General features: G+C 40.3%; 1 long non-coding RNA gene across 1 annotated transcript; it reads left to right on the top strand.

The window, feature by feature from the left end:
* Positions 1-3,091: 3,091 nt before the first annotated feature.
* On the top strand, positions 3,092-4,930 carry LOC139701608 (uncharacterized). Its single transcript, XR_011704132.1, has 2 exons — positions 3,092-3,406; positions 4,356-4,930. It is a non-coding gene; the product is annotated as an uncharacterized lncRNA (long non-coding RNA).
* Positions 4,931-10,021: the final 5,091 nt, after the last annotated feature.

Below are 10,021 nucleotides of genomic sequence, written 5' to 3'. Positions count from 1 at the left end.
GGGTCAGAATCAGAGGGTCCCTCGAGTTAGAACACTAGATCAGGGTGAGAGTTTGCCGATCACTGGGGAATAAGGTTAAGTTCAGCTTAAAATAAGTAAATACAGTGTGTCCAAACAGATACCTTATTTCTAGTGTAGAGGAGAGGCACCAAAGACTAAGAAAGAATTTATTGGAGAAAAACTTAGGGAAAAAAAAAAAAAAAGTTAGGAAAGCTTCCTCCTTTCCCATTTTGCCCTAATAGCAACCAAACAGCCCAAACTTAGTTTTAAACCAATTATATCAGTTTTTTAAATGCTGAATGAATTTACATTCAAAAGAAAAATTTATGGAAGGATTATGGAAAAAGGCCAATACTTTCCAGTCTTTTGCTTGCTGGCTCCTGTTGCATACTTATGAGAAGGGAACTTGGAGAAGGGTGTGCTCTTTATGGTGTTTCAAGGGGTCTATAACTATAGGTTATGGGAACCACAGGGCTATACAATGAAACTTTTACCAAAAAAAACAAAAAACCACCTGTCCAACTTCTTTTAGGGCTTGGTATATTCTTTTTCATTTAACTCCCAGACAGCTCTGTGAAATAGGTGTTATTTTAATCATTGTACAGATGAATTGAGATTCTGGCAAGTGAGAGTGCCAACAAAAGGTAGAGCTAGGGTTCAGACCCACATGGGTCTGGCTCCAAAGGCTACCATCCTTCCACACTACCAGAAGTCCATCTAGATTGGAGTCTTAGCATGGGATAGGGGGAATGGATACAAAGAGCCTTCAATACCAAACTGCATGCAGGTGTCCTCTCACAGGGAAGGGCGAGTTGCTGAAGGAGCCTTGAACTGTGGTAGGTCCTGTGCTACAGAAACGTGGGGGTGGGGAGATGGTATGGGTCTTAGGGAGGATCAGAGCAAGTCTTGAGACCATGTCCTCTCTTTTATGACCAACTCTAGGGCATGAAGGACTCTTTCCCCCATGGTACATTGCTCACAGGATAAATGTGTATTTTATGAGATTAAGCTACAATGTAATTCATAAACATAGCCACAATGTGCAGCAAATAAAAAGAAAGCGAAAGAGCCAAAGGGGAGACTACAGACAGGGCACTGTGCCTTCTCACACAGCCGGTGCTGGCATGCACCTCTGTGAACAAAGAGCATGTGTTCCAGTGACATGCCTCTTTGTCAGGGGCTTCACTGCCAGAGGCATAAATAACACAGGCAGAACAGGGTGTGTCTCACTGCCCTGCCAACATCTATGGGACTGTCAGTCCACAGGCCTGAAGGGGCTGTTATCACAGGGCCCTGGTTTTAAATATTGCTGTACTTAACATCATTCTGTATATAAGAAAGATAAATATATCTATGTTTGTACATATATATGTATATATATATGCACAATTGTATACATATATGAATACATATACATATATCTATATATGTATATAGTTGTATCTAATCTTCAATTACTGATCTTGTCCATGGATTTATTTACTTGAACAAGGGCTGGGAGGGAAGAAGGAAAAGTTCACAGCTTAGTTTGTTAAGGAGACAGAACTTTGGATTTCTTTTTTACTTCCATAGGTGTTAATGATTGTCTGATAAGTAATAAAAACATGAAGTAATGCCAAGCTTTAGCACCCCTTTGAATCTTTTTTTTTAACCCTTTGAATCTTAAAACTTCCCAATAATCTGAATGTGTATTCCAATAAATTTTAAATGTCTGAGAACATTTTGAGCTGGTTTGTAACTCCTTGGACCTGCTCCCCACCTCAAATAATCAGATGACCAGAGCCTTTCACAAACTTTGTGGTTAAAGATGAGAGGCAACAGCCCCCGCCCCATTCAGGCATTGATTCAGGCATTGGTTTAGCTGGCTTTGAAACCAGTTCAACAGAAAGGTTACATTTTCTCTTTAGTAAAGACAACATATGAAACTGAGGTAAGGAAATCATTACTCTTTAAATAGTTAATACCTCCATTCTTCTCTCCTATACAATGTGCATCCATTGGTAAGAATGAATGTCCCCAACTTTCTGGAACACAGTGTGTGTGTGTCTCTGTTATAGCAGTTGAGCAACAAGTGGTAGTCCTTGGAAGATCTAACTTCTCAGCTAGATTGAACTCATACAAATAGTTCTGGGTGATAAGAATAGTGAGGAAGGCCAGCACAGTGGCCTACACCTGTAATCACAGCCATTCAGGAGGCTGAGGCAGGAGGATTACAAGTTTGAGGCCACCCTCAGCAACTTTGAGAGACCATTTCTCAAAATAAAAAAAAGGGCAGTAGCTCAGAGGTAGAGCATCCTGGGTTCAGTTGCCAGTACTGGGAGAGTTTGGGTCATCTTTAGAATATAGTAGATGCTTTGCAAATCTGTGTATAAGGTCCTGGGTTCAGGACCTTAGGTTGAAAATAATGTCATATGTATGTTATCATAGAGGCAGTTTAGATTGTTCAGAAAGGGATAGGGAGAGGCAAATAGGTGAAAATGAAGTTCTATTAGTCTCTACAAGTGAAAACAAAAGATGGAGGGGTCAGGTATACAGGCAACTCTGTCCATTAAAGGGTCCCTAGCAAGGGAACCAGGTTCCTTGTTGTTCCATGAAACCAGCTATGGTGCCAGGCTTTCCTGGGGCAGCAAGGCAGAGCTATGACTACCAAGAATTAGGTTTAATATTTATTACGAATAGTCCTTGGGTGCCAGGCTTGGTGTCATGCCTATAATCCCAGCAGCTTGGGGGGCTTAGGCAGGAGGATCACGGAGTTCAAAGCCAGCCTCAGCAATTTAGTGAGGCACTTAGCAACTCAGCGAGACCTTGTCTCTAAATAAAATGTAAAAAAAAAGGGCTGGGGATGTGGCTTGGTGGTTAAGCATCCCTGGGTTCAATCCTCAGTACTACTACAACTTCAACAACAAAAACACAGTCCTTGAGCCAAGTACTGTGCTTGAAAATTTGGTGTACATTGCCTCTCAATTAATCCTGGAAACAGCTTCCTCTGGGATAGGACTTTTTTAGTGTTTAGGAAACCAAGAAGATTTTGCTGAAACTCACATAGCTACTAAGGGTTCACTGTAATTTATTCTCATAACTTTGATCCCCTGCTCCTCACAACTGATTCTGAAAAAAGTTGTTCTACTCTAAGAAGATTTACATGTTCATTATGTGCAAATGATGAAAGGAGCAATAAAAAGCAGACAATAAAATATAAAAATTAAATTTCCACCATTGAGATGTTACCATATTTCTGTGTGTTACTGACCCAGGGACACTTTACCACTGAGCTACATCTCTACCCTTTTGAGACAGGTCTAAGTCATTGAGGCTGGCATTGAACTTGAGATCATCCTGCCTTCACCTCCTGAGTTGCTGGGATTACAGGAAAAGGCCACTGCACCTGACTATAACCACTGTTGAGGTATAAATATTCTTGCAGCTTTGTACCCCCATACTATGTGAATTTTTTTAATGCTGGGGATCACTGAAGAGATCAAAGTATTTCTGGAAATATTTTTCTGCCTACCATTATGATAAATCTGTATGACTGTAACCATAATGGTTTCCTGGTTTTGGAGGACTCCAGTGAGACAAGAATCCCATTCCATTGTGCACTAGCTGTGTACTTTTGGACAAACCCCATAACCTTTCTGAGTCCCAGGCTGCTCATCTCAGGACTGCCATGAGGTTCAGCCATGATTGTGTGGATGAAGCCTCTCCTTGACCCAGTGCCTGGTACTCTCTGTACTCCAGCCACACTTTACAGGCCTGAGTTCCTCTCCTACCCTGAGCAGTCCCAGAGCTCCCTGGGGACTTTGCCCAGTTACCCTGCCCCTTTGGCTGAGGGAAAAAAGGCTCAACTCAAACTAATGAAAGTTATTTTTTTTTATAAATTAATTTTATTTTATCTTTTACACAAATGGAACACAACTTTTCATTTCTCTGGTTGTACATGGTGAAGAGTCACACCATGTGTGCAATCATACCCATATATAAAGGAAATAATGTCCATTCTACCATCTCCCCTCCCCCCCCCATACACCCTCCTCTCCTCTCCCTCCCCTCCCTCCCCTTTGCTGAATCCAAAATTCCTTCATTCTTCCCTTGTCCCCCTCCACCAACAATGTAAGTTTTTGACTCTTAAAAGGATCAGCCTCATTTTCGGTTTCACAGAGGCCTTGTGTGCTCTCCCCTGCCCTGCCCCCAGTACTAGGGATTGAACCCAGGACCTTATACACTGAGCTATACCCCTCAGCCCTATTTATTTATTTGTTTATTTGTTTATTTTTTGGTGCTGGGATTTGAAACCAGGAACCCTTAACCCTGAGTTATATCTGAGAGTTTTTTTTTTTTTTTTTTCTTTTAAACAGGCTTCTGCTAAATTGCCCAGGTGAGCCTCCAACTTGTGATCTTCCTGTCTCAGCCATGAGTCATTGGGATTACAGGCTTGTGCAACCCTGCCCAGCTCCTTGGTCTCTCTTGAGGAACTTGGAACATACTCCTGAGTTAGATTGGAAAATAGATGAGTATCCCCTCCTCCATCCTTAGCCAGCATCCCCACCATCTGGACCCTCTCATACCCCACAGGGATTTCCTTGTCCCCTTGGAACTGAGGCTGATCTGAGTCCAGCTTCTGCTGACTAAAGTTGCCATCTGCTCTCCAGCATGCCTGCCCTACCCAGCCCAGCCAGGAGCCCCTTGGCTGGCATGCTCCTCCCTCATTCTGGACCCAGGTGCCACAGAGGTGGTTTACACAGTTCTTAATTTGGTAGTCTCTTGTTTGGTAAAGGTCAAATTCCTGGATACCCTCACATTCTAACTCTCTGAATATCAGAGCATCCAGGATCCTAGTTTCTTTTTGTACTTATGTGTGCATGTACTATAGCAAAATTGGAAACTATAGTTAAACAAAAGGAAGAAAATAAAAATTTCTGTCCCAGGCTAAGCACTGCTCACATTTTCATTGTCTTATTAATAACAGCTTTCAGAAAGTGTGGGGGGGGGACCCACTACAGTAAGTGGTCATATCAGTTATAAGAGACATTCTTGTTTCAGAAGTAGTAAGTGAAAAAAGGTGACAGTACATAAGAAATGCTGTATATATGACATTTTTTTCATTTATTTATTTATTGGTACCAGGGATTGAACCCAGGAGTGCTTAACCACTGAACCACATCCCCAGCTCTTTTTATTTTTTATTTTTATTTTTGAGACAGGGTCTCACTAAGTTGCTTAGGGACTCCATAAGTTGCTGAGGCTGGCTTTGAAATCATGATCCTCCTGCCTCAGTCTCCTGAGTTGCCAGGATTACAGGTGTGTACCACAACACCCAGCTTGAAAAAAAAAATTTATCAGTTAATTTTCAACAAGGGTATAAAGATAATTTAATATCAGAAAGAACAGTCATTTCAAAAAACAAATGGTGTTGGGACAGTTGAATATTCACATCCAAAAGAATGAAATTGGCTTCTGTATCTCATACCACTTTCAAAGTTTTACTTGGAAAGCACCCAGTATGGTGGCATATTCCTGCAATCTCAGTGACTCAGAAAGCTGAGGCAGGAGGATCATAAGTTCAAGGCTAGCCTCAGCAATTTAATGAGGCTCTAAGAAATTTAGGGAGACCTTGTCTCAGAATAAAAAGTAAAAAGGGCTGGGAATGTGGCTCAGTGGTAAAGCACCTCTGGGCTCAATCCCCAGTACAAAAAAAAAATTACTTAGAATGGATTATAGAGTAAAAAACAGTAAGACTAGGAAGAAAACACAGGAATAAATCTTTGTGACCTTGGATTAGGCAAAACCTTCTTAGATAACAAAAGCACCACAAACTAGAGGAAAATACATAAATTAAACTTCATCAAAATTAAACCTTTTGTGTTTCAAATGACAACCTCAAGCCAGGCATGGCGCCAGTAACTCAGAAGGCTGAGGCAGGAGGATTGAGCCTCAGCAATTTAGTGAAGCCCTGGACAACTTAGGGAGACCCTGTCTCAAAATCAAAATAAAAATTGGCTGGCAATATTGCTCAGTGGTTAAGTGCCCCTAGATTCAATCCCTGGTAACAAACCAAAAAAAAAAAAGAAAGGAAGGAAGGAAAAAAGGAAGAAAGAAAGAAAAGACAACCTCAAGAAAATGAAAAGAAATGCATGGAATGGGGAAATGTATTTACAGCAGGGCGTGGTGGCACATACCTGTAGTTCCAGCAATTTGGGAGGCTGAGGCAGGGGGAATCCTGAGTTCAAGTTTAGACTCAGCAACTTAGCAACTCAGTAGACCCCATATCTAAATAAAATATGTAAATGCTGGGGATATGATTCACAGGTTAAGTGCCCTTGAGTTCAATCCATGGTACTGGGAAAAAAAAGTATTTACAAATCATGTATCTGACAAAGGACTTGTATTCAGAATATATAAAGAACTATTGCAACTCAGCAATAAAGATACTAATAACCAATTTAAAATGATTAAGATCTTGAGTTCAGGAGTTCAAAACCAGCCAGAACAATACAGTGAAACCCTAAGAACCAGAAGGAAGGAAAAAGAAAAGAAAGAGGGAGAGAGGAAATTTGCAAAGGATTTGAATACACATTTCTCCAAAGTAAGATATATGAATAGTTAATACACATGTGAAAATATGCTCAACATCATGAACCCTTAGGGAAATGCAAATCAAACCCACAAAGAGATACCACCTTGCACCTTTGCACATTGCTCTCGAGAATGTGAAATGGTATAGTTGCTTTGGAAAAGTTTGGCAGTTCCTCAAAAAGTTAAGCATAGAATTACCATATGAGCCAGCAATTTCACTCCTAGAATACATACCCAAGAAAATGAAGCTATGTCTACCCAAAATTTGTACATAAATGCTTATAGCAACATTAATTGTAATGATAATAAAATGAAAACAACCCAAATGCCCATCAACTGATAAGCAAATGTGGTATATCCATACAGTGAAATTTTTGGCCACAAAAATAAATGAAGTATTGACACATGCTACAACCTGGAAGAGCCTTGAAAATATTATGCCAAGTGAAACAAATCCGATACAAAAGGCTACATAGTGTGTGATTGCATTTATATGAAATGTTCAAAATAGGCAAATGCATATAGGTAGTAGTAGATTAGTGGTTGCCAGGGGCTAGGGGAATAGGGACTGACTGCTAAGGATTATGGAGTTTTCTTTTCAGGATACTATAAATGCTCTGGAATTTGGTAGTGGTGATGACTGCCCAGCTCTGCTGATATATTAAAAACACTGAATCGTATACTATAAAAGAATGAATTTATGGCATGTAAATTATATCTCAATGAATCTGTAAAAAAATAAAATAAACCTCTACCAGTTAGGTTCTTTTTTCTTTTCTTTCTTTTTCTTGGGGGAGAGGAGGGGGTACTGAGATTGAACCCAGGGGTGCTTAACCACTAAGTCACATCCCCAGCCCTTTTTAATATTTTATTTAGAGACAGGGTCTTGTGACTTGCTTAGAGCCTTGCTAAGTTGCTGAGGCTGGCTTTGAACTAGAAATCCTCCTGCCTCAGCCTCCTGAGCTGCTGGGATTCAGGTGTGCTCTACCATGCCCAGCTCTCATTTCTTTTTATTAATGAATAGTATTTCAGTGTTTGAATAGGCCACAATTTGTTTATTCATTTTATGCACAAGTCTCCCTGCTGACCAGCGTTGTTTCTGAGCTGAAGCAAATCTTGTGTGTGGTCCTTTAAAATGCACTCAGGGAGCTAGCTGTTTTTGAAACATAGTTGAAAATGGAAAGAAATGGCTTTTTGAAGGACTAACATAATTTACACATATGCTATTAATAGAAATTGGATCAAATATATGCTTACTTAGGTTAAAGCTATTTCAGCACCAAGAGGCCAATTAAAAGTCTGTAGCAATAACTCACATGTGAGGTAACTAAAATCTGGGACAAGATTTTTGTAGTAAGAAAGGGTGGGACAAATAAGACTTTTTTTTTTTTTTAAACTGATGAAATCCAGGGTTTCATGCATGCTAGGCAGGCACTGTACCATTGAGCCATATCCCCATTCCTAGGTATTTCATGGGAAGACTTGGTCAGGCTTTGTGACAGACTAAATATATTGGATAGAGATGCAAGATGAATTGAGTTCTACTTCAAGGAAGATACCTGCCTGTTGAGTCCCTCTTCTCTTCATTGCTTGCAGGCTCTGCCCTGTTATGGAATCAAGGAAATAGGGTTCAGGGGCTAGAAGGGCTTCCAGTCCCACTTTTACCTTACTGATTTTTTTGTTTTGTTTTGTTTTTGTACTGGGAATTGAACCTAGGAGGCTTAACCACAGAGCCAGATCTTCAGTCCTTTTTAATGTTTTATTTAGAGACAGGGTCTTTCTAAGTTTCTGAGGCTGGCTTTGAACTCAAGATCCTCCTGCCTCAGCTGCTGGGATTAGAGGCATGCACACAGTGCCTAGCACCTTCATTTTGCTCCTAGTATCTAAGCTCTAACCATACACAGAAAGTCTCTTTAAAGATATGGTGACATTATCAGAAGAATATAGAATTGCAGCCCAGTTATTTTTCTTTTCTTTTTTTTTTTTTCCTTTTGTAGTACTAGGGGTTGAGCCCAGGGCTGCTCTACTTACTGAGCGACATTCCCAGACATTTTTTTCATTTTTTATTTTGAGACAGGATCTTGCTAAATTGCTGAGGCTGGCCTTGAATTTGTGACCATCCTGCCTCAGTCTCCCAAATTACTGGGATTATAGGCATACGCTACTGCACCTGGCAGACTTGTCAATTTTTCACCTTTACTCTTGGAGTCTAAGTCTCTTTATCCCCACTCTATCAGATTGTTTTGAAAATCAGAAGAATTGATTTCAAATTTCTTGTACTGACACATACAAAACTAATAAAATAAGTCACCTGTGGAAGCGGGTAGAGGAAATGGAGAAGAAATTGCTGAGGCTGGCTTTGAACTTGCAATCCTCCCATCTCAGCCTCCCAAACTACTGGGATTATGGGCATATGCCACTGCACCCAGCCAGGGCATAACTTTTTATACTTAAAGTTTTGAATTTTTTTTTTTTTTATGTTTTGCAGTTCTGGAAATGGAACCCATGGCTTTGCATATTGTGGGCCAGTGCCCTATCACTGAGCTACAGCCCCAGTCCCACTTAAACACTTTTGAACTATATGAACATATTACCTTTTCAAAAAACTTTTTGGACTAAAATCTGAGCAGAAGCTAGGCCTGATGGTGTGTGCCTGTAATCCTCACTTGAAACCAAGAGTTTGAGATCAGCCTGAACAACATCATGAGTTCCCATCTAAAAAATTCCTGAACAGAATAAAATAAAACATGTCTATAAAGGGTTGGGGATAGGCATTCTAGGCTGCCATTAGCCAGGAGGTCTTCTCACTTCAAGATAGCTGAACAGTGGAGGATTATTTCTGCTTAATTAAAAAATAAATAAAATAAAAGATCATTTGGGTTACAGCGGGAAAAGATGCACTACAGGATTAAAGAGACTTGAGTCCTGGTCCTGGTGTGGCTGGGTAACTTAGGTGGGTCCCTTCTCTCCGTTTCTTTTGTCAACTGAGGGAACAAGACTGCATGGTCTTTGAGACTCTACCTCCTCTAACTTGCTGGAATATGATGCTAATTTCTAATTTCTAATAGCAGAGGTTGCCACAGTGCATTATCTATAAAGGATCTGCTAGTGGCATTTTTATATATAAGCAAGAGGAAGGCAATGAATAACATGATTATATTTTCATCTGTTGTTTCCTTTGATAAGGAGTGAATACCTGGAGGTGACGAGTCAAATGAAGGGGTGTGCACTTCAGGAAGGGAGCTGATATTTCAGTAGCACCATCGGTGCATCTCAGTGCTGTTTGCTATTGGTAATTGGGTATCAGGTTAAGAATGCATCATCTATGTTAGAAATATGCAGCACTTTACATGGATATCAATGAATAGGATCTCAAAGATTGCATAGTTTCAATTGTCATGAGACTCAAATATGAATTTGGTGCCAAGGAATTCACCTCCTCCCAAGG

This window comes from Marmota flaviventris, chromosome 13, assembly GCF_047511675.1.
Source record: "Marmota flaviventris isolate mMarFla1 chromosome 13, mMarFla1.hap1, whole genome shotgun sequence".
Lineage (NCBI taxonomy): Eukaryota > Metazoa > Chordata > Mammalia > Rodentia > Sciuridae > Marmota > Marmota flaviventris.
The sequence above is the reverse complement of the archived record's forward strand: the minus strand, read 5'-3'. Positions and strand labels throughout refer to the sequence as shown.